Raw genomic sequence first — 23355 nt, 5'->3', positions numbered from 1 at the left:
ATACACTATTAAAATTTTTCATCACTCTTTGTAAAATACAGAGTATCATATTTAAATCCATTGTCACAGCAATACAAGTATCTAAAAATCCACTCAGTGATTCATACATAGTTGTAAGGTGTGTGTGTGGGTGTGTGGGGTGTTTGGGTGTGGGTGGAGGTGTGGGTGTATGAGGTATGTGTGGGGGGTGTATGTGGGGGGGGTGTGGGCGTATGTGTGTGGGGCACCCCTCAAAAACGAAAAAAAAAGAATAAGTGTGTGTGTGTGGTGTGTGTGTGTGGGGGTGTGTGTGGGGGGGGTATGTGTGTGGGGTGTGTGTGTGTAGGATGTGTGGGTGTGTGTGTGGGATGTGTGTGTGGGTGTGTGTGTAGGGGTGTGTGTGGGTGTGTGTGTGAGGAGTGTGTGTGTGGGTGTGTGTGTGTGTGAGGTGTGTGTGTGGTGTGTGTGTGTGTGTGTGGGGTGTGTGTGTGTGTGGGGGAGGTGTGAGGTGTGTGTGGGGGATGTGTGTGTGTGGGTGGGGGGGAGTGAGGTGTGTGTGGGTGGGGGTGTGTGGGGTATGTGGGTGTAGGTGGGGGGTGTGGGGGTGTATGGTGTGTGTGTGGGTGTGGGTGTGTGGGGTGTTTGGGTGTGGGTGGAGGTGTGGGTGTATGAGGTATGGTGGGGTGTGTGTGTGGGGGGGGTGGGTGTGGGGTGTGTGTGGGGGGTATGTGTGTGGGGCACCCCCTCAAAAAAATAAAAAAAATAATGAGTGTGTGTGTGTGTGTGTGTGGTGTGTGTGGGGGGGGTGGGTGTGGGGTGTGTGTGGGGGGGTATGTGTGTGGGGTGTGTGTGTGTAGGATGTGTGGGTGTGTGTGTGGGGTGTGTGTGTGGGTGTGTGTGTGGGGGGGTGTGGGTGTGTGTGTGTGAGAGGAGTGTGTGTGTGGGTGTGTGTGTGTGTGTGTGTGAGGTGTGTGGTGTGTGTGTGTGAGGTGTGTGTCAGAGGTGTGTGTGTGTGGGGAAGAGGTGAGGTGTGTGTGGGGGATGTGTGGGGTGTGTCTGTGAGGTGTGTGTGTGTGGGGGGGAGTGAGGTGTGTGTGGGTGGGGGTGTGTGGGGCGTGTGGGTGTAGGTGGGGGTGTGGGTGTGTAAGGTGTGTGTGTGGGTGTGTGGGGTGTTTGGGTGTGGGTGGAGGTGTGGGTGTATGAGGTATGTGTGGGGGGTGTATGTGGGGTGTGTGTGTGTGGGGTGTGTGTGTGGGGGGGTATGTGTGTGGGGCACCCCCTCAAAAAAAGAAAAAAAATAATAAGTGTATGTGTGTGGTGTGTGTGTGGGGGGGGGTGGGGGGTATGTGTGTGGGGGGTGTGTGTGTAGGATGTGTGGGTGTGTGTGGGGGGTGTGTGTGTGGGTGTGTGTGTAGGGGTGTGTGTGGGTGTGTGTGTGTGTGTGAGGAGTGTGTGTGTGGGTGTGTGTGTGTGAGAGGTGTGTGTGGTGTGTGTGTGTGTGTGTGGGGGGGGTGTGTGTCAGAGGTGTGTGTGTGTGGGGGAGATGTGGGGTGTGTCTGTGAGGTGTGTGTGTGTGTGGGGGTGGAGTGAGGTGTGTGTGGGTAGGGGTGTGTGGGTATAGGTGGGGGTGTGGGGATGTAAGGTGTGTGTGTCCGTGTGTGTGGTGTTTGGGTGTGGGTGGAGGTGTGGGTGTGTGAGGTATGTGTGGGGGGTGTGTGTGGGAGGGGTGGGTGTGGGGTGTGTGTATGTGGGGGTATGTGTGTGGGGTGTGTGTGTGTATGAGTAAAATGTTCAGCTAACTATAACTGGTGTAAAACCTATTGGTTTTCTCAGTGAATTTAATAGGTTTTTTAAATGCTAATTCCTAACTATAACTGGTGTGAAACCTATGTTTTTTTCAGAGAATTTCATAGGTTTTTTAAATGCTAATTCCTAACTATAACTGGTGTGAAACCTATGGTTTTTTCAGTGAATTTCAAAGGTTTTTTTAATAATTCCTAACTATATAAGGCCTGAAACCTTTGTTTTTTTCAGTGAACTCGCAAGGTTTTTTAAATGCTAATTCTATTAGCGGATAACATTTATATATGTTAATATCCGTATGGGACCACCTGAACAGCCCTAGGGGGGTCAGAGTATTTCTACAAGGCGTACCCCACGATTTCCCGAATTTTTTTTTTTTTTTTTTTTGGGCCTTGGGGGTCCTTGTGGGACCCCCTGAGCAGGCCTAGGGGGTCAGGATGCTTCTAACCTGCCCCCTTTTTGAGTTCTACACGTTTGTTTTTCTGCTTTCCTGTACCTCAGTCTACCGAGGCACAAGATGGCTGCCAACATTTTCTGTTTTGGAGTGTTGACAGACATTGGCAGCCAATCAGAATGCAGCTCGCGAACTAGAGGTACGCGTACGGTACGCGTACGTGCGCGTACCGTAAGCATACGGGTAAGCTCATGGGTAAGCTGCCATAGATATATAAAAATTTTTGAACCTAAATTACTCAAAATCCTATGGAGCACATATCTTGAGACATAGCAAAGGCACATCGGGCTACCAGTCCCTACAATTTTGCCAAGTTTGGTGAAAATCCATTTAGCCGTTCGGGCTAAAAGTGAGACCGACCGCCCTATGGAAATTAACATGGGGAAAACACGTTTTGGGACCCCCCTTTTATCTCGGCCCCCGCTTGACGGATCCCCCCCAAACTTTCAGGGAAGGACTGGAGCGTCGCGAGGCAAAGTTAAGGAAATATTCAGGAAGATTCCTCAACCGGCACCAAAGTTATTCCCAATAGAATGTTGCGATTTCCCTATGGAAAACAATCCTAACTATATATACCTACTGGCGACCGCCAGTAGGTAATATACATATATCTATATTACTATATATATATATAGGCATGGGGTTTACCAATGCACCCAACACCCATGGGCAGCCAAGGCCTCGTAGGTGGACAACACCTCACAAATCCCTATCCCAAGATTTTGCACCCCCTCCCCCTGAAGGCTAGGAGTTCAGTGCATCCCTACACTACCCCCCCCCCCCCCAGCCCTGTAATGACAGCCATAAAATTTCTGTTCATGTTGTGGCTAGCGAATCACAGCTGTCCGTCCCATGAGACTGAGCAATGAGATTCCTTTATTTTGCTGTTTTGTACGGCAGAAGTCCTGCGGTCATGCTGAGCCAGAAACCTCTTTTTTTTTAAACTTAATTTCTATAAAACAGCATATTACAAAAAGCACAATTTCTGTGTAAAGATATAGCTCTCTGCTACATTTGGTATAATTCTGTCTATCAGTTTTTTTCTGTATCGTTTCATTTTTCCCTATGGAAATTGCATGGGGGAAAAGTGTTTTGGGATGCCCTCTTTTTCTGGGTTCTAGCTGGACCTCAAAACTTATCAGGAGGGAGCAGAGGCTACTAAACTCTCTTTTTGTGGAAAGTTTCTTGAAGACTCGACAAACTGTGCTAAAGTTATTAGCAAAACAAATGCATGTCTATATATCTATATCTATATATCTATATATCAATCTATCTATATTTACATATATATATATGTATAAATATTTACATTTTTAATTTGATATTTTTTTTAAAATATTTACTGAATTGCTATTAGGTTACATGTACCTTCCCCATTATCATCTTCACATACTGTGATGTATGTATTATCATAGATTATAAACTCATATACACACAGTTATCTAAATATATGTAATCTATATACTATGTCATATATATGTATGTTGAGAATAAACATTCCTTTTTTAATAACTGAAAAGAAGTGTACACATGCATGCACACACATATCTAAGTATATAGATCTAATTATATGCATCCAATCCTGTTTTCCCATAAGCACTGCTCAAATACCAATGGCACCAGTGCTGGTAAACGGGCGACATCCAATTTCATAATACTTGAAATTTTGTCCTATGTCAGGAAAAATGGCAGTACTCCAGCCTGCATAGTCACCTGATTTATTACAATGACATGTTTGGCATTCCCTATGTATACATACATTCACACATATATGCTTTATATTAATTGTTCTGTACAATGAATTGATCCATATATATGGATATATATGTATCTACATTCATATGTACATATATGTAATAATATTTACATGGTAAAATATATACATGTTTTATATATATGCGTGTGTGTGTATATATATATATTTGACTTTTTTCTGCTATTAAAAACTACAGCACCTAACTGGTCCGTGTCCGTGTACTGCTTGCCGGCTGGTGAGAATCCTGAGTGCTTCGGGAAGCGGAGTGAATAATATATATATATATATAATACATAAAATATATTAAAATTGCAATTGTAATTGCATGTATAATGCGCTTACTACCCCTGACGAGGTGTCAAAACTATTTTCGTCGAGTAGCACACTACTCTGGAACCCAAAAAGAATTATTAGTGAATTAGTATAGGGGAAATATATAGGGAAGTATGAAATTAATTTGAGCGATGGACATATGAGTCTGTTAGATGGAATGAAAAGGATAGTGGAGGGATAGAAGAAGGAAGGGGCTAGAAAGTGTTTATTTGGAGATCATAGTAGTAGTAGGAGGTGTGTGATGAGCAAAGGAGACATGGAGGGGGAAAGAGACTCTAGAACTGGATTAAGGAGGAAGATGAGGTATCGGATGAGTCTAGGAGGGACACATGAGGGAATGGTTTAGAAAGGCGTGTTTGGGGAATCTGAATAGTAAAATATGTTTTAGATGATGCAAGGAATAGTAGAGGAGGAAAGATTCTAGAAAGGGTTATTTTGTGGATCATAGTATAGTAGTAGAATGAGGTTTGGGATGAGTCAGAGAGTGGAGGTATAGGATATATTAGGAGAGGCATTGGGTGAGATATAGGGTAGTACCGTGGAGATTCTGAAGTAGAAGAAAAGTAATACATATAAAGATACATATGTAAATGGAAGGTATATATGTAGACGATATATTGAGCGAGGTATAGGGTGAGATATATGGTAGTACATTGGAGATGTTGAATTAGGAGTAAAGTAATAAATGTAAAGATACTTAAGCATGTGAAAGGTAATATATCTAGATTTAAGTTGTATTTAATAAACTCAGCCTTTCAAGTGTTGTTGTACTTTAAGCTAATTTATTTGTTTTCATTTATTTTTCCTTTTAATAATTCAATAGTGAAAGAATTGTAGATAAATAGTTGTGATAAAAAATTACTTATTTATACAGTGAATTATATACAAGTTAAACTTAGAATAAAATAACAATAGGTAATATGTACATTTGTTAAGCAGACCTAACAGATATCTATATATTTTGGAACCTAATTATTATACATATTTTTTCAAAGGAATATGCATATCTAGATACATAGATATAATCCAAATAAATGCTTATATACATTGGGATATGCTGTACATTTATGTTTGAGTATGGTGGGTATGTGAGGAAGAGCTAACTCTTGAGTAGTCTTCTGAATATAAGATAGTTATCCGTAGTTCCTATGTTTGGGATAGAGTTTCATAGTTTGCTGCTTGAACAGAGAAGGATGTGCCATCTATAGTTTTTTTCTTGTATCATGGCATTTTGAGGGGAGGTGCCAATCTAGAGCAGACATTCCTTCATTGAATGTTTTTGGTGATTTTATTCCTGATGAAGGGCAGCCCTGTTCCATGTAACCTTTTGTGGGTGATACAAAGCAGCTTGAATGTGGATCTTCTGGCAACTGATAACAAATGTTCGGCCTAAAAGGCAGGGGAGATGTGAACTTGTAGCTTTACATGTAGGACTATTCTGGCTGCAGAATTCTGAAAGCGTTGTGGTCTTTTCATAGTTGTTAAAGATGATCCATGGTAGAGGTTATCGGCGTAATCAAGTTTAGACAGTACAAGTTAGATAGTAGCCTGGACCTTGTATGGAAATCCCAGGTGGGGGAAGATGCGTCACAGAGTTTTATAGTAACAATGCTTGATCTTGCTAGTTTGTCCAGTTGAGCATTCATTGATAGCTTGGAGTCCATGGTATTCTGAGGCTTCTTACTTCCTTAGATACTTTAGGCGGTGTTTCCAGATCATCAGGCCAGGCGTCGAGTGGGTCATAATTCTTCCAGTCACCACATGTGAGCACTTCCATTTTGGAAGTATTCAATTTGAGATGGCTGCATGTCATCCCCTGATCAACGGCTCTGAGGCAACTGAAAATGTGTGAGTTTCCGATGTCTTTGGGGCTTTCCAGTTTAAGGAGTATTTGTGCGTCATCTACATAGTTATAGCGTCTGAGGTGAAATTGATTGATCAGTGCTGGTAATGACTTCATGTAGATGTTGAAAAGCATAGGTGAGATGACAGAGCCTTGAGGGACACCTGCTTTTGTGAAGTATGGTTTGGATGAGAAAGGGGGCATGGATGACATTTGTTCTGTTTTGAAGGTAGGTAGGACTTTTTAACTTTTTAAAGACCCAAAAGGAGGAGGTCTGGGTGGGGTTACTGCTTCACCCCTAAGCACAGTACAGGGGAAACTAGGACACATTTTCAAACAGTCACAGGTAGAAAAACAGCAGTCTAAACAGTGCCAAATTCACAGAAACCAAGTGTTCAATTCCAACAGTCAAGAGCAAAAAAACTGTTTTTAACAGTACCAATTGCACATAGGATTGGAGATTAAATTCAAACAGTTGCGGGTTGGAAAAGCAGCACTTTTAAAGATTTTCGAAAAACTGCACAAGGCTGGTTCTTACCACCTTCTCTATCCTTTGTTCACTGGGATCTGTAGGGCACAGAGAGGCTGGGGCTACAAGATGGAGATGGCTATATTGGGGTGCTTTGCACTCACCTTAAGGTTTACTGCAGGTGGGGAGGAGGGCTTAGGGTTGCTTGGGAGCTGGAGGGCCAATCAGGAAGACCCTTGCTGATCGCCAGGGTGCAGTGACCTGCTCCTGAAACACAGACTCCTCTTGGCAGGCTGAATCCACACTTTGCAGGTCCTGGTTCACCCTGCAGGCAGGCCCACATCTAAGCCACTTAATACTGCTTTTCATGCACTTCAACAAACCCCTTTCTCCAGCTAAATAAGAGGGTTACATACACTTTCCCAACACTGTTTTACACCTTAAAGAAGTTTCAGTAAACTCATATACACACTCTGCTTAGCCTCTGAGGGTGTAGTTAGCCTTTTTTTTTTAGCTTTTAAAAGACCCAAAGGTACATTTCCTATAACCATTTCTATATACTCAGGCATTTATATATATAATATGCTAGAAAGGAGAACACTCCTATATACAGACATTCATCTACACATATGTTTATCGATATAAAATAACATACTTATACTTTAATGTATATCTCCATAGAAGCATAAACTCATATTGATTTCACACATATATACGGCAACAGCCATTCATTTTCATTGTTGTTATTGTTTTTAATATATTTAGTTATGTATTTATATTTTTTATAAATATTTGCTCATAAAAATGACTGACTGAAACTATTGGTTATTCACTGTCTAGGAGTTTGCTTTGCACCACCATGACGCATCCCAACAACTGACCATTAATTACTTTGCTAAATGAGAGATGAGTTTCTCCTTACAGGGCTGTTTCTATAATTGTCACAGGCCTTACCCTGATGAAGATCCCTGAGCGGTCGAAGTGTTGTCAGCTATAATGCTTATGGACTGGAAAAGACATATGATGTGGCCCAGCTCTGCACAAGAGGAAGAGAAGGACGTCTCCCTCCTTTTTTCTTTAATGACTGACAACTAAATGTAACTCTACCAAAACCTGTTGTTCATTATTCACATGCGCCATTCACTATCTCAATTGAAGTCTAGCACGTTTCACTCGCTTGAGCACTGCGCTGTCATCGATGCTTGTATATAGCACCCTAGTAGAATTTTATGCAATTATCATTTGATATCTGTGCAAAAACTAAACCACATTTATATTTATAATTTGTAGGTTTTTACAGCACTCTGACACATTAGCAAATTAAGATTTAATTCTCAAGTTGTATATCCAAGAGGTGAATGTTTATTCTGGTACACTTTCCACTAAAAGGAAGCAAAGGACTGTAACTTCTATTTATCCCAAATGCATATTGTAACACAATTTAAGACACAGGTGCCTATGGGTACACGCCCTTTACATAAGCATCTTTTTCATTTGAAACGTCTGTCTCGCCGGAACTCCTTGCGGCATCATCTTGCTCCTTAAACATTCCACATCAATACTAGACGCTACAGTGCTGATCTAATTAAATGGGAATTAAAACATGAAAAGAGCATTGGCAAAGACAATAGGTCTGTTTTTTTTGTTACGGCATTCATTGGTAATAGTTTGGCAACTGAGTGTGTTGCCCCCAGCTCTCCTAGCAAGAAAAACCCATAATGAAGCTTCATCTTGGGCTGCAGCAGTATGGAAGCCAGGAGTAGGACCCCTTTTCCTGATTTAGGGGCTTATTTCCAAGCCCCTTGTGCTGCTGGTATGTCACTTTTTTCCATATTAAAAGTGTATTAGCAAAGTTAAGCAGTACCCTCAAAGAAGAAGGTCAACAAAAGCAACCAGAAGATGAAGTGTGCTGTAAGGGGTGTGCTTAAAAGGTGACAACAGCAGAATGTTGCATAGTGGATATCTTTGGTAAAGGGTCCCTATTTTGGTTACATCTTTAACCCCTTCACTGCGGCAGCTATTCCGCCGCAGTGCTAAGGGGGAGGGGGAGCGGCACGGCGCTCCCGTGCTCGTGACGGAACTGCTCCGTCACGAGCCTCGGGTGAGCTGTGCTTGTGACGGAACGGTTCCGTCACGGCCCCGCCCGCCCAACAGAACGCTCAGCGCAGGCGCGGAATTTGCACCCCGCAGGCGCGGCGAGCGGGCCGTGACGGAACCGTTCCATCACAAGCACAGCACACCCGAGGCTTGTGACGGAACGGTTCCGTCACAAGCATGCAAGGGGTTAAGAAAACTTATTTGTGTCACCATGTCTACTTTGTGAACTAAAAAAATATAAATCAGCAAACAGCATGTTGGCATGACAGCCCAAGTAAAACAAAAGAACCCACAGTCAGGACCGGACTGGGAACCCAAAGCATTAATGGCTATTTTGTCAGACTGGTCCTCCGGCAGGAGGGGGTGCAAGCTGTTTTTGTTACTGGGGGCCGCTATCGCAGAACCTCTGCAAATCTGGCCTCCACAGCTCCAAAACGGGCACCACACCCTTCCAGCCTCCCAGGGAAACACCCGATGCCGCCAACGATCAGTCTGGCCCTGCCCACAGTGATGAGTACTGAATACTATGGTGCATTTACAGGGTAAGGCCTCCAAAGTGCAAGCCCTCCTGAATAAAAAACAAAAACAGCAATTAAAATGTCATTTTGTTAGTTAAGTATATATACCAAAGAAAACAGGGGCTCTTGTCCATCAAATGCACCGCTTGAGCCCATCACCAAAACCTAAGGGAAATACATACAGAAGGGACAGGGAAATTATTCCACCCAACGAAGATTCCCACTTACTGAAATTTAGCCTGATAAATGCATGGTCTATCAGTAAGTACAAATATGAAATTTACTATTGAGTTACTGACTAGAGCTAGATATGTTGTTTGTTACTGAGACCTGGAATAATGAGGCCTCTGCCCCTGATCTGGGGTTGGCTTCTTCTCTAGGCTACAAGGTGCGTCAGCTCCCACACCTGAGCAATACATGCGGTAGTCTGGAAGACATCTTTAACGACTCACTTACTCTGACTTCTTCTCCGGTTAAACCTGTCCAAGAAACAGAGATTTTCTGCCTCAAACTTGCCCTCTCTAGCAGGAACACCATTACTTGGAATACCGCCGACCAGGCCCCGCACCTACATCAATGAGAAATGTCCTGATTTTATCACTCCCAACTCCCATAGATCTTGACTGGGCTGTTCCTATTGGAGGAGAACCAAGATTGATTTACATATGGCTGGATCTAACCTGAGGTGGCATGGTGGGTTAAAAGAACAATGAGTTGGAATGCTACCCCAAGTGATTGCCAGTGTTTAAAAAATGTTTATGCATTTCTCCTATCACCTTTTGTGTGTTTATTGTTACACCCTGAGTGGCCGAGGTTATGCCCAGATGTGGGTCCCTTGCTCACTGCACCACTGGAACTAAGCTACATCCAACTGATGAGCCGCAATAAGGGTAAAACCAGTCTTGAGTAACTTCTAATCCTGTACATAGAGGACCTGTCTTGGCAGTTCGGGCTGGACTGTTCCAGTTGGGGAATGACGAAGACTGATTTGCATATGGCTGGGTCTAATCCGAGGTGGCATGGTGGGCAAAAGATTGATGGGTTGAAATACTATCCCAGTGAATGCCAGGGGTTAGACAAATTACAAACATTTCTCACATCACTTTTGGTGTGTTTGATGAGCTTCCTAATGTCTTCATAATTTTAAACACTAAAGCTGCCTGTTGTAAGCCAGATGTTCTACCCGTGACCCAGGCTGACCTGCTACACATGGTGTCCCAGCCATCATGAGCTGGGGTGCCACAGCCTTCAAAACCTCCTCTGTGTTCTTGTAGTCATTCTAAAGCATTGGACACCCTGCTGATTCCAAGCACTTCCATTTGGACAATGCATATATACTTTTATTTGGGGAAATTACATATTTTTGGGGTGTTGGATTTACTGTTCTAACTCCAAACCAACTACCTCTGTGGAAAGTACATATATTTTGAGGAGCAAATCTACCATTCCAACTCCATTTCCACTTTAATTGGAGAAAGAGCATATTTTGTCCGGTTACATTTACTATACTAACGCCAAACCCACTTAAAATAGGGAAATATCATCCCACTTTCATTGGACAAAATGCATTTTTGGGGATTCAGATTTACCAACAAATTTACATGTAGTTGGGAGTCAGATTTACTATTATGTCTCCAATCCCACTATCATTAGGGAAAGTGCATGTAATTGGGAAGGCCAGTTTACCTATTCTAATTCAAATTCCACTTTCTTGGAGAAATTGCATATATTTGGAGGCAGGGCACATTCACTACTAGCTTACCTGTCGCGCGTTGCTGCGATCTCCGAAGAAAGGAAATTCAAGGTAACTCGTTATGATAACATTCAATTTACATTGTGTCATTTTTATTGAAACGTATTCATTCTAATATGGAAAACATTTCAAAGTGTCGTTTTAATTCTATTTATTTATTAGAGTGCTTTTGGATACACGATTTTTTGTTTTTCCGTCTGGTGCGTACATCAGTATTCGAAAGATTATGAGGGCCCTGGGAGGCCTATATTTAAAAAAATGTTATGCCAGAAACCTTTGCAGGAGTGTACTCAACAACTTCCCAAAGTTTCATGGCGATCGGATGAATGGTATTTTAATTCTATTTATTTATTCGAGTGCTTGTGGATACACGATTTGTTGTTTTTCCGTCTGGTGTGTACATCAGTATTCGAAAGATTATGAGGGCCCTGGGGGGCCGATATTTAAAAAAATGTTATGCCAGAAACCTTTGCGGGAGTGTACTCAACAACTTCCCAAAGTTTCATGGCGATCGGATGAATGGTGTTTTAATTCTATTTATTTATTCGAGTGCTTGTGGATACATGATTTGTTGTTTTTCCGTCTGGTGCGTACATCAGTATTCGAATGATTATGAGGGCCCTGGGGGGCCGATATTTAAAACAAATGTATGCCAGAAACCTTCGCAGGAGTCTACTCAACAACTTCCCAAAGTTTCATGGCGATTGGATGAATGGTGTAGTAATGCATAAAGGACAAACAGACAGACATACATGAATTTTTTTATATGTATATAGATTCTAACTCCAATTCCTCTTTCATTGGGGAAAGAGCAAACATTTGGGGGCGGGTAATATTTACAACTCTAACTCCTTTCCCACTTTCATTGGAGAAAGTGCATATTTTTTGGGTACTCATATTTATTGTTCTGACTTAGACCCACTTCAAATAGAGAAAATGCACTTCTTTGGGGAGGTCAGATTTTATATTTTCATTCCACTCCAAATGTCATTGTAGGAAATGCTTTTATTGCTGGGAGGGTTCATATTTACCACTCCAAATTCACTGAAACTAAGAGAGTGCATATATTTGGGGTGGGAGGGGCAAAATTACTATTCTAACTCAAGTCTGTCCCACTAAATATGACTCATGATGGACCCGTGTCTAACTCGGAGTGGAGTGGTGTGGCTCACTGGTTAGAGGCGGCAGACCCGGAAGCAGAGAACGGCCCGGGACCAGGGTTCGATTCCCGATGCGGCAGGGTCATGGACCAGGGTCAGCGGACTCGATAATTCTCTCCTCGGTGCCTACTCTAACCAGGGATCACACTCGGCAACTCTGGGCATTAGCTTGCCTCATCTCTACAACGGCCCCCCACATTCTCCGGGGATGCCTGGTTTCACCTTGGAGATACCCAGTAGGGACCATCTCACAGGGATAGCCAGGACGGATTCCCCAGTGGTCTACAGCGCCACAACGCCTCAGGGCAGCAGTGCGCTTTACAAGACACATACATTTACCATATCTGTTGCGACTGCAGGGACCGGTGATTGTCAGCCGGCAATGGTCCTCTGAGAAAAATAACCCCCTGGATGAAATAAAAGTTGGCTTCAGAGCAAATCACAGCATGGTGCTAGTGAACATTATGATCTTGGATGGTCACCAAACCACAAGACTTTGGACCTGCCAACCAGGCTGCGTCTTCATCTGCTCCCGCCTGTCTGGAAGGGTTGAAACCTGCTACAGAATTCACTATGTGCATGAGCCAATGTCAGGAAGAACTCCTGTTCTTGCTGCCCAGCTGAGCACATGGTACTGTAATTCAGCCCCTCCTGCTACCCACTGCTACAGTCTATGACCCTGGTAGTGGTAAACCTCCTAGTTACCTGATACCATGATGATTCTGGCTGGTTCTCTTTGCTGCGAGCCTCGTTGGTTAGTTTGGCTGTGTTTGGAAGGCCAAAGGCACTAAGGGGCATATTATCAAGAAACAGAGTTAAAATTATCGCCGCTTTAGCGGCAGAAAACAGGAGCTAAAGCGGCGATAATGTGCTTGATAATTTGCCCTTGAGAGTTCCAATACAAGCCCAGGTTTTCGTGTCAACCTGGGCTTCTATTGGAATTCTCCAGTGAATATTATCAAGCCCATTATTGCCGCTTTAGCAGCAGTTTTCTGCCGCAAAAGCGGCGATAATTTTAACTCCGTGCTTGATATTATGCCCCTCAGTTCCATAACTGTTGTATGCTGATGGAATTTGTAAATGTGGCCTCGGAACAAAAAATGACCTTCTGCATATATTGGTGGATTGCCTTTCGGTTTCAGCATTGAGAAAATTGTTTTTACGTCCGATCTTTACAAAATATGGAATAAGCTCAAGAACCCAAGCTATAGATATACTATTAGAAAAGCCAAATCTTGATATAGCCATTGCGCTGGGGAACTATATGAAAAGCATAAAAACCTTTCTGAGGGACAGTTAGAAGGGGGTTACGCAATTATATCCCTCCTCCTCTTTTAGTTTCCCCCTTCTAGCTTAGGCAAAACATTTTAGACAAAGATATATCTCATTGAACGGAGTGAAAACGTAATAATTGCTGCTATTGGTGTATGAATTTGGCATGAAGCTGGTTCTTGTACTCTCTTTTATGAATTTTATCGAAAGGAATTTTTAATGTACTGATTGTTTTTATTGTGATTCTTGCAGTGTTTATATACCATGGTCTAAATAAACGAAGTATTTCAGTTCAGTTCATAACTGATGTTTGATCAATTGTAGCAATATACTTCTTGCAGTCTCTGGAGCAATACAAGCAGAATCGTAACCTTTCTTTCTGCTGGATTGGTGCCAATTTGCGCTCTGACTCCAAAGCAGAAGTATCCATGGTTCCTATCCCTGATGAACAAGGCATTAACTCTTACCTGCATTGGTGTTTCCCCTCTGAGGGTGACAATACCACCCTGAACACTTGTCTCTCTACTGGGGATTTCTGTTTGCCTGATCAGGAAATCTCATCCAATGCTTTTCACTTGGCTGCTGCGGCTTCTGGACTAAGGCCCAGATGCATCAAAGGAAAATCTGGTCGCAAAGGGGCAGATTCTCAGAATCTGCCCCTTTGCGACCGGTATTTTTGCATTTGGGATGCATCATCCCAAATGCAAAAATCGCAAATTGAGAATTCCCTAAATTGCGATTACTTGCATTTAAGGAATCTCAAATTGAGATTCCTTAAATGCAATGCATTAAAGTTTAAAAAATAGCGATTTCGCTAATAGGGCACGCAAATTACCATGAAGTACAACTTCATGGTAATTTGCAAAAACGTTGGAAAATGAACTAAAGAGCATTTTTCAAAGTTTCATGTTGCGCACACACATGCCCTAAGGGCATGTGTGTGCGCAACATATGTGCACAGATCAATTTCAGGGGTGCAACAGGGTGTCCTTTGGACACCCCTGCACCCTTGAAATCGCATTCTCATTTTGCGATTCGCTAATTGCGATTCGCAAATTGAAAATTCTTCCCATTCATTCCTATGGCCCTCTAGGCCCATAGGAATGAATGGGGAGGTATTCCTTAACCCCTTTGGTGCTAAGGCAATTCCTGCTTTTACTCTAATTTCCATTGAAATTACATGGTTAGCTTGGTTGCAGTGCATGACGAGCTGACCTTGTCATGAGCATGGAAGGGGTTTTGCGACTCGCAATTTGCGAATCGCAATTAAGGAATTTTAAGAAATCGCTATTTTTAAAGTGATTTCTTCTTGCATACCATTTTGCTATTCCTTATTAGCGATTCCTTATTTTTCGCTAATAAGGGATCGCAAAATGGATGCTTGATGCATCTGGGGGTAGGTCATGAAACTTGAAATCGCAGCACCTTTCTGCACGCTTGTGAATGCGACTTGTCTCATCCAGTTCAATGAGAGAGAGAGAGAGAGAGAGAGAGAGAGAGAGAGTCTGTTTGTTTTCATCAGTGTGGCCATGTAAAAATCCAGGGTGAAATCTGACAGACACCTCACCAAACCCAAATGAAAGCACCTGTAACCAACTATCTACTACATAATACATTTTTAGGGGGGATGTAATACCCCAAACACTCCCCATAAAGCTACGCCCCTGATTGTACCTGCAATAAAACACACTCCAGCTCAAATCCACCGTCTCTGTAAGAGACTTCAAAGAGAGATTTCCAATAGAGCCTCTTTCTTTGCCATCTTGTTACCTAGCATTGGCGTGGGACTGCCTCGCTACAAAACTGGCAAAGGAGGCACCGGCCTGTGGGCTCCACTCCTTTTAGAGGCCCCGTGACAATGGATCAAAATAATATTGATTTGATCTTGAAAGAAAATTACAATCAAGCTTTCTTAAATTGTTTCCAATTAATTTTTGTTTAATAATATTAATAATTGCTAAGGTTTTTTTTTTTTTTAATAAAATTGGTTAAATAAATGGTTAATGGTTAATTAAAATTATTGGTTGGTAAAATTAAAAACAAATTATGGGATAATGTCCGAAGGGAACCTCAAAAGCTTTGCTAGGGACAGCAGACCACCAAGTCTGTGTTTGCTTTTTAAATAAAACAATATTTATTTTTCAAATGCAGCCCATTTTTCTTAAAGGAAAACGGGATGTGTTTAAAATAAAAAAATAAAAACTTTCTTTTCATTTTTTAAGGGCGCTTAAAAAATATTTTTACTGCCAAACACAAAGGGGAAGGGGTCCCCTTCAATTTGAAATCGGTGGTAACTGTGATTGTTTTGTGAGCGCATTTGCAGTCGCAAAACAATTGTACATCCCCTGCGACCCATTATTAGGAAGAGTCGCCCTTGGCACGCCCCTTCCTAATAGCGACTCACAAACCCTATTTTTCGAGTCGGTAATAGTTTTTCTTTTACTTGCAAAATAGGGTTTGTATATGCTAGAACCCTTTTTAGCAGTCACCAACGACCCGATGTTCCGTTGGCGACCGCTAAATACGGTCGTACATCTGCCCGATAGTTCTTTATCTCCCTATGACTGCATTTCACTGCAGTTTCTAGAGTGTTGTTTGGTTTTCTTGAAACTGGGTGTTATTTCAAGCTGTGGGATTGTTTTGCACTTTAGTGTATGGGACTGTGCATGTGAAACACAGCTGCAAACGTGCAAACACACTAACTATATATCTTATAAAAAAGTCAGTCATTAATGATGAGGGTACAGCTAAACTTTCAGAAGCAGAGAAGAGCTGTTGAATGCAGTAACCAATCTTGCCTTATTAGGTGTTTTTTTCGACAGCTTCTAGCATGTGCTGAGCTGCAGAACAATGTGGCCGTTATTGTTAATACAATAGTAACTGATTGTTTCAGCATTATCAAACCACTTCTGAAAGGCACCTTAAATATCTGTCTCCCTGCAGAAAGTCACTTTCATGCCAGTGAAATGAATAGCACTCGACAGGCATCAGCCTTAAGATGGCTCTGAAGACAGAAACAGGCCCTCAGTGCAGGCGCTGATGCAAGCGCTTGGTCGCCACAGGTGAAAACGAGCATCACCAGATGATAGCTGCACTCACTGCAGTTGCTGATGCAAGAGCTTGGTCGCCGCAGGTGAAAACGAGCATCACCAGATGAGAGCTGCACTCACTGCAGGTGCTGATGCAAGGGCTTGGTCGCCACAGGTGAAAACAAGCATAACCAGATGAGAGCTGCACTCACTGCAGGCGCTGATGCAAAGGCTTGGTCGCCACAGGTGAAAACGAGCATAACCAGATGAGAGCTGCACTCAGTGCAGGCGCTGGTGCAAGCCCTTGGTCACCACAGGTGAAAACGAGCATCACCAGAGGAGAGCTGCACTCACTGTAGGCGCTGATGCAAGGGCTTGGTCTCCACAGGTGAACACGAGCATCACCAGAGGAGAGCTGCACTCACTGTAGGCGCTGATGCAAGCGCTTGGTCACCACAGGTGAAAACGAGCATCACCAGATGATAGCTGCACTCAGTGAAGGCGCTGATGCAAGGACTTGGTCACCACAGGTGGAAACGAGCATCACCAGATGAGATCTGCATTCACTGCAGGCGCTGATGCAAGCGATTGGTCGCCACAGGTGAAAACAAGCATCACCAGATGAGATCTGCACTCACTGCAGGCGCTGATGCAAGCGCTTGGTCACCACAGGTGAAAACGAGCATCACCAGCTGATAGTTGCACCCAGTGAAGGCGCTGATGCAAGGACTTGGTCACCACAGGTGAAAACGAGCATCACCAGAAGAGAGCTGCACTCAGTGCAGGCGTTGATGCATCACCAGATGATAGCTGCACTCACTGCAGTTGCTGATGCAAGAGCTTGGTCGCCACAGGTGAAAACGAGCATCACCAGAGGATAGCTGCACTCACTGCAGGCGCTGGTGCATACGCTTGGCTGCCACAGGTGAAAATAAGCATCACCAGAGGATAGCTGCACTCAATGCAGATGCTGATGCAAGCGCGTGGTCGTCACAGGTGAAAACGAGCATCCCCAGATGATAGCTGCACTCACTGCAGGCGCTGGTGCAAGCGCTTGGTCGCCACAGGTGAAAACTAGCAACACCAGATGATAGCTCCACTCAGTGCAGATGCTGATGCAAGTGCTTGGTCGCCACAGGTGAAAACAAGCATCACCAGATGATAGCTGCACTCAGTGCAGATGCTGATGCAAGCGCTTGGTCGCCACAGGTGAAAACTGGCATCACCAAATGATAGCTGCACTCAGTGCAGATGCTGATGCAAGCGCTTGGTCGCCACAGGTGAAAACAAGCATCACCAGAGGATAGCTGCACTCAATGCAGATGCTGATGCAAGCGCTTGGTCGTCACAGGTGAAAACGAGCATCCCCAGATGATAGCTGCACTCAGTGCAGGTGCTGATGCAAGCGCTTGGCTGCCACAGGTGAAAACAAGCATCAGCAGAGGATAGCTGCACTCAATGCAGATGCTGATGCAAGCGCTTGGTCGCCACAGGTGAAATCGAGCATCCCCAGATGAGAGCTGCACTCACTGCAGGCGCTGGTGCAAGCCCTTGGTCGCCACAGGTGAAAACGAGAATCACCAGATGAGAGCTTCACTCAGTGCAGATGCTGATGCAAGCGATTGGTCACCACAGGTGAAAACGAGGATCACCAGATGATAGCTGCACTCAGTGTAGGCGCTGATGTAAGCGATTGGTCACGATAGGTGAAATCGAGCATCCCCAGATGATAGCTGCACTCAATGCAGGCGCTGATGCAAGAGCTTGGTCGCCACAGGTGAAAACGAGCATCACCAGATGATAGCTGCACTCAATGTAAAGTCCACATTTGTAAAGCGCACAATCACCCGTAAGGGTCTCTAGGCGCTCGGGGCCGTCGGGAAGATTAAGCGAGCTATTGCCCAGAGTCACATGGTGCTGGGCTAACCTGCCGCTGGAGCCGGGGATCGAACCGTGGTCCCCAGATTCCAGCGTCAGTCGCCCTGGCCGCGGCGCCACACCTCTCCCAATGCAGGCGCTGATGCAAGGGCTTGGTCGCCACAGGTGAAAACGAGCATCCCCAGATGATAGATGCACTCAATGCAGGCGCTGATGCAAGCGCTTGGTCGCCAGAGGTGAAAAGGAGCATCACCAGATGATAGCTGCACTCAGTGCAGGCGCTGATGCAAGGGCTTGGTCACCACAGGTGAAAACGAGCATCACCAGATGATAGCTGCACACAGTGCAGGCGCTGATGCAAGCGATTGGTCACCACAGGTGAATACGAGCATCACCAGATGATAGCTGCACTCAGTGCAGGCGCTGATGCAAGCGCTTGGTCTCCACGGGTGAAAACGAGCATCACCAGACGATAGCTGCCACTCAGTGGAGGCGCTGATGCAAGCGCTTGGTCGCCACAGGTGAAAACGAGCATCACCAGATGATAGCTGCACTCAGTGCAGGCGCTGATGCAAGCGCTTGGTCGCACAGGTGAAAACGAGCATCACCAGATGATAGCTGCACTCAATGCAGGCGCTGATGCAAGAGCTTGGTCGCCACAGGTGAAAATAAGCATCACCAGAGGATAGCTGCACTCAATGCAGATGCTGATGCAAGCGCGTGGTCGTCACAGGTGAAAACGAGCATCCCCAGATGATAGCTGCACTCACTGCAGGCGCTGGTGCAAGCGCTTGGTCGCCACAGGTGAAAACTAGCAACACCAGATGATAGCTCCACTCAGTGCAGATGCTGATGCAAGTGCTTGGTCGCCACAGGTGAAAACAAGCATCACCAGATGATAGCTGCACTCAGTGCAGATGCTGATGCAAGTGCTTGGTCGCCACAGGTGAAAACAAGCATCAGCAGAGGATAGCTGCACTCAATGCAGATGCTGATGCAAGCGCTTGGTCGCCACAGGTGAAATCGAGCATCCCCAGATGAGAGCTGCACTCACTGCAGGCGCTGGTGCAAGCCCTTGGTCGCCACAGGTGAAAACGAGAATCACCAGATGAGAGCTTCACTCAGTGCAGATGCTGATGCAAGCGATTGGTCACCACAGGTGAAAACGAGGATCACCAGATGATAGCTGCACTCAGTGTAGGCGCTGATGTAAGCGATTGGTCACGATAGGTGAAATCGAGCATCCCCAGATGATAGCTGCACTAAATGCAGGCGCTGATGCAAGAGCTTGGTCGCCACAGGTGAAAACGAGCATCACCAGATGATAGCTGCACTCAATGCAGGCGCTGATGCAAGGGCTTGGTCGCCACAGGTGAAAACGAGCATCCCCAGATGATAGATGCACTCAATGCAGGCGCTGATGCAAGCGCTTGGTCGCCAGAGGTGAAAAGGAGCATCACCAGATGATAGCTGCACTCAGTGCAGGCGCTGATGCAAGGGCTTGGTCACCACAGGTGAAAACGAGCATCACCAGATGATAGCTGCACACAGTGCAGGCGCTGATGCAAGCGATTGGTCACCACAGGTGAATACGAGCATCACCAGATGATAGCTGCACTCAGTGCAGGCGCTGATGCAAGCGCTTGGTCTCCACGGGTGAAAACGAGCATCACCAGACGATAGCTGCCACTCAGTGGAGGCGCTGATGCAAGCGCTTGGTCGCCACAGGTGAAAACGAGCATCACCAGATGATAGCTGCACTCAGTGCAGGCGCTGATGCAAGCGCTTGGTCGCACAGGTGAAAACGAGCATCACCAGATGATGGCTGCACTCAGTGGAGGCGCTGATGCAAGCGCTTGGTCGCCACAGGTGAAAACGAGCATCACCAGATGATGGCTGCCACTCAGTGGAGGCGCTGATGCAAGCGCTTGGACGCCACAGGTGAAAACGAGCATCACCAGATGACAGCTGCTACTCACTACCCCTTCTCTGTGATCCCTGCTCGAGGGAGGAGAAGTCAACAACGCATGTGCTGCTTTCTTCAGCACCAGCAGGCGCCCGCAGAAGCAATAGTTGTATTTTACATTATTCAACAACATACCATTTAAAGTATTTTTAGGGCTCGGCCTCCGCCCACGAAAGTGGGAGGAGTTTCGAGATCCTAATGTTAAAGAAAAAAAAAAAGTATCTCCTAGGGCTTTGGCGAGACACATTCCACACATTCCTTAGTGTGTTATGTCATCTGGCCAGTGATTCGTCTTCGTTGTGGTGTCGTTTTAATAGCCTTGAAGTGATAGGCTAAATGTCGTTTTCGTCGGGCATGTGTAGCATTTTTCGTGCGTGTGCGCGCAAAGAAGTACATTAATTATAATTAGGAGCTGTCAGGGTGCCTCCGTAAGTGAATCCAGATGGCCGGGCGCGTTCACCATTCAGCAGCGCTCAGCGCGCAGCTGCTCCATGCCAGGCCGGGAAAGGGCTTCATTAGTTCAAGAACAAGAGTCTGACGTTCTGTCATGGGCTGTTCTTTTAATCTCAGTTTCATTTTTTTCTGGAATGGTCCGTGGCCGGTGTGAATGGAATTGTTCTCTCGAGTTTATTATGTGTTTCTTTGCAGCAGCTTTTGTTTTCGGAGCTGAGGTAATGAATAGCAAGCTGGCATGCAGCACCTTTTAGAACTGTTTGCTTTCTGGGCAGAGTCCTGCAGCGGTGTTGAACTTCAGCATAGTCTGACAGCCTGCTGTATTGTTTGTATTTTCCCATACCGCCTGCGTCAACTTTTTTCCACACACGAATTTCCAACAGTTTTGTTCTCTCTGAATAATGCGCCTTGTTACTTCCTTCAGACAGCAAGCAGAGTTTTAAAGGAATGATTCAAGGAGCCCGTCAGTTGTTGACACAACGAAAGGTGAGGTAACTGTTTGCTTGCAGTTACGGACCTTCGTTTGGGGTTTTTATTGGTATTGTTTTTCCTAATGGGATTGGTGTTTGCGAGAAAATTGACTGCCCACAGCTGCGCTTGTAAGACGCGCCTGGCAAAGCGTGTCACGAGGGCTGCGTGGGGCTGTTACAGATGCTTGCGCCCTATCAACATTGGGGACTGTATATTGACCGTCGTGCTGAAAGGCGGAGCAGCAGAAGTAGATTTCCGTTCTTGACTTAAATTCTATTCTTCCGAGCTCTGGGAGAAACCCCGAATGGAATCTAGGTATCCTGCTAGTTGCAGCGTTTGCGCGATGGCAAAAGAGGAAGTGTGCTAAGTTTTATTGTTTTTATTTTTTATAAAGTAAAGAACATTGGTAGGAAAGTTTGTAGAACTCCCCAAGTCTAGCAACTCGGAACACATACTTTGATTATGTCGTTTTTAGAACAGTCTGCCAAAGAATTCATTTCACAACTTGTAAATGCAGTTTGAGAGTTGAGACTGCAGTTTGAGAGTGCAGTTTGAGAGTTGAGAGTGCAGATTGAGAGTGCAGAGTGCAGTTTGAGAGTGCAGAATCAGAGTGCAGTTTGAGAGTGCAGTTTGAGAGTGCAGTTTGAGAGTGCAGTTTGAGAGTGTAGTTTGAGAGTGCAGTTTGAGTGCAGTTTGAGAGTGCAGAGTGCAGATTGAGAGTGCAGTTTGAGAGTGCAGATTGAGAGTGCAGATTGCAGATTGAGAGTTGAGAGTGCACGTTGAGAGTGCACATTGAGAGTTGAGAGTGCAGTTTGAGAGTGCAGAGTGCAGATTGAGAGTGCAGTTTGAGAGTGCAGATTGAGAGTGCAGATTGCAGATTGAGAGTTGAGAGTGCACATTGAGAGTGTACATTGAGAGTTGAGAGTGCAGTTTGAGAGTTGAGAGTGCAGTTTGAGAGTTGAGAGTGCAGTTTGAGAGTTGAGAGTGCAGTTTGAGAGTTGAGAGTGCAGTTTCAAAGTTGAGAGTGCAGTTTCAGAGTGCAGCATGAGAGTTGTGAGTGCAGTTTGAGAGTTGAGAGTGCAGTTTGAGAGTGCAGTTTGAGAGTGCAGTTTGAGAGTGGTGTTTGAGAGTGCAGAGTGCAGTTTGAGAGTGCAGAGTGCAGTTTGAGAGTGCAGTTTGAGAGTGCAGTTTGAGAGTGCAGTTTGAGAGTGCAGTATGAGAGTGCAGTTTGAGAGTGCAGTTTGAGAGTGCAGATTGAGAGTGCAGTTTGAGAGTGCAGTTTGAGAGTGCAGAATCAGAGTGCAGAATCAGAGTGCAGAGTGCAGATTGCAGTTTGAGAGTGCAGTTTGAGAGTGCAGAGTGCAGATTGAGAGTGCAGATTGAGAGTGCATTTTTAGAGCGCAGTTTGAGAGTGCAGAGTGGCAGTGAGTGCAGACTGAGTGCAGAGTGACAGCGAGTGCAGACTGAGTGCAGAGTGACAGTGAGTGCAGACTGAGTGCAGAGTGACAGTGAGTGCAGAGTGACAGTGAGTGCAGAGTGAGTGCAGAGTGAGTGCAGAGTGAGTGCAGAGTGAGTGCAGAGTGGCAGTGAGTGCAGAGTGTCAGTGAGTGCAGAGTGGCAGTGAGTGCAGAGTGGCAGTGAGTGCAGAGTGACAGTGAGTGCAGAGTGACAGTGAGTGCAGAGTGACAGTGAGTGCAGACTGACAGTGAGTGCAGAGTGACTGTAGAGTGAGTGCAGAGTGAGTGCAGACTGACAGTGAGTGCAGAGTGACTGTAGAGTGAGTGCAGAGTGAGTGCAGAGTGGCAGTGAGTGCAGAGTGGCAGTGAGTGCAGAGAGGCAGTGAGTGCAGAGTGGCAGTGAGTGCAGAGTGGCAGTGAGTGCAGAGTGACAGTGAGTGCAGAGTGACAGTGAGTGCAGACTGACAGTGAGTGCAGACTGACAGTGAGTGCAGACTGACAGTGAGTGCAGACTGACAGTGAGTGCAGAGTGACTGTAGAGTGAGTGCAGACTGACAGTGAGTGCAGAGTGAGTGCAGAGTGAGTGCAGAGTGACAGTGAGTGCAGAGTGACAGTGAGTGCAGAGTGACAGTGAGTGCAGAGTGACAGTGAGTGCAGAGTGACA

Source organism: Lissotriton helveticus, chromosome 7, assembly GCF_964261635.1.
Source record: "Lissotriton helveticus chromosome 7, aLisHel1.1, whole genome shotgun sequence".
In the NCBI taxonomy this organism is placed as follows: Eukaryota; Metazoa; Chordata; class Amphibia; order Caudata; family Salamandridae; genus Lissotriton; species Lissotriton helveticus.
Note: the sequence above shows the minus strand (reverse complement) of the source record.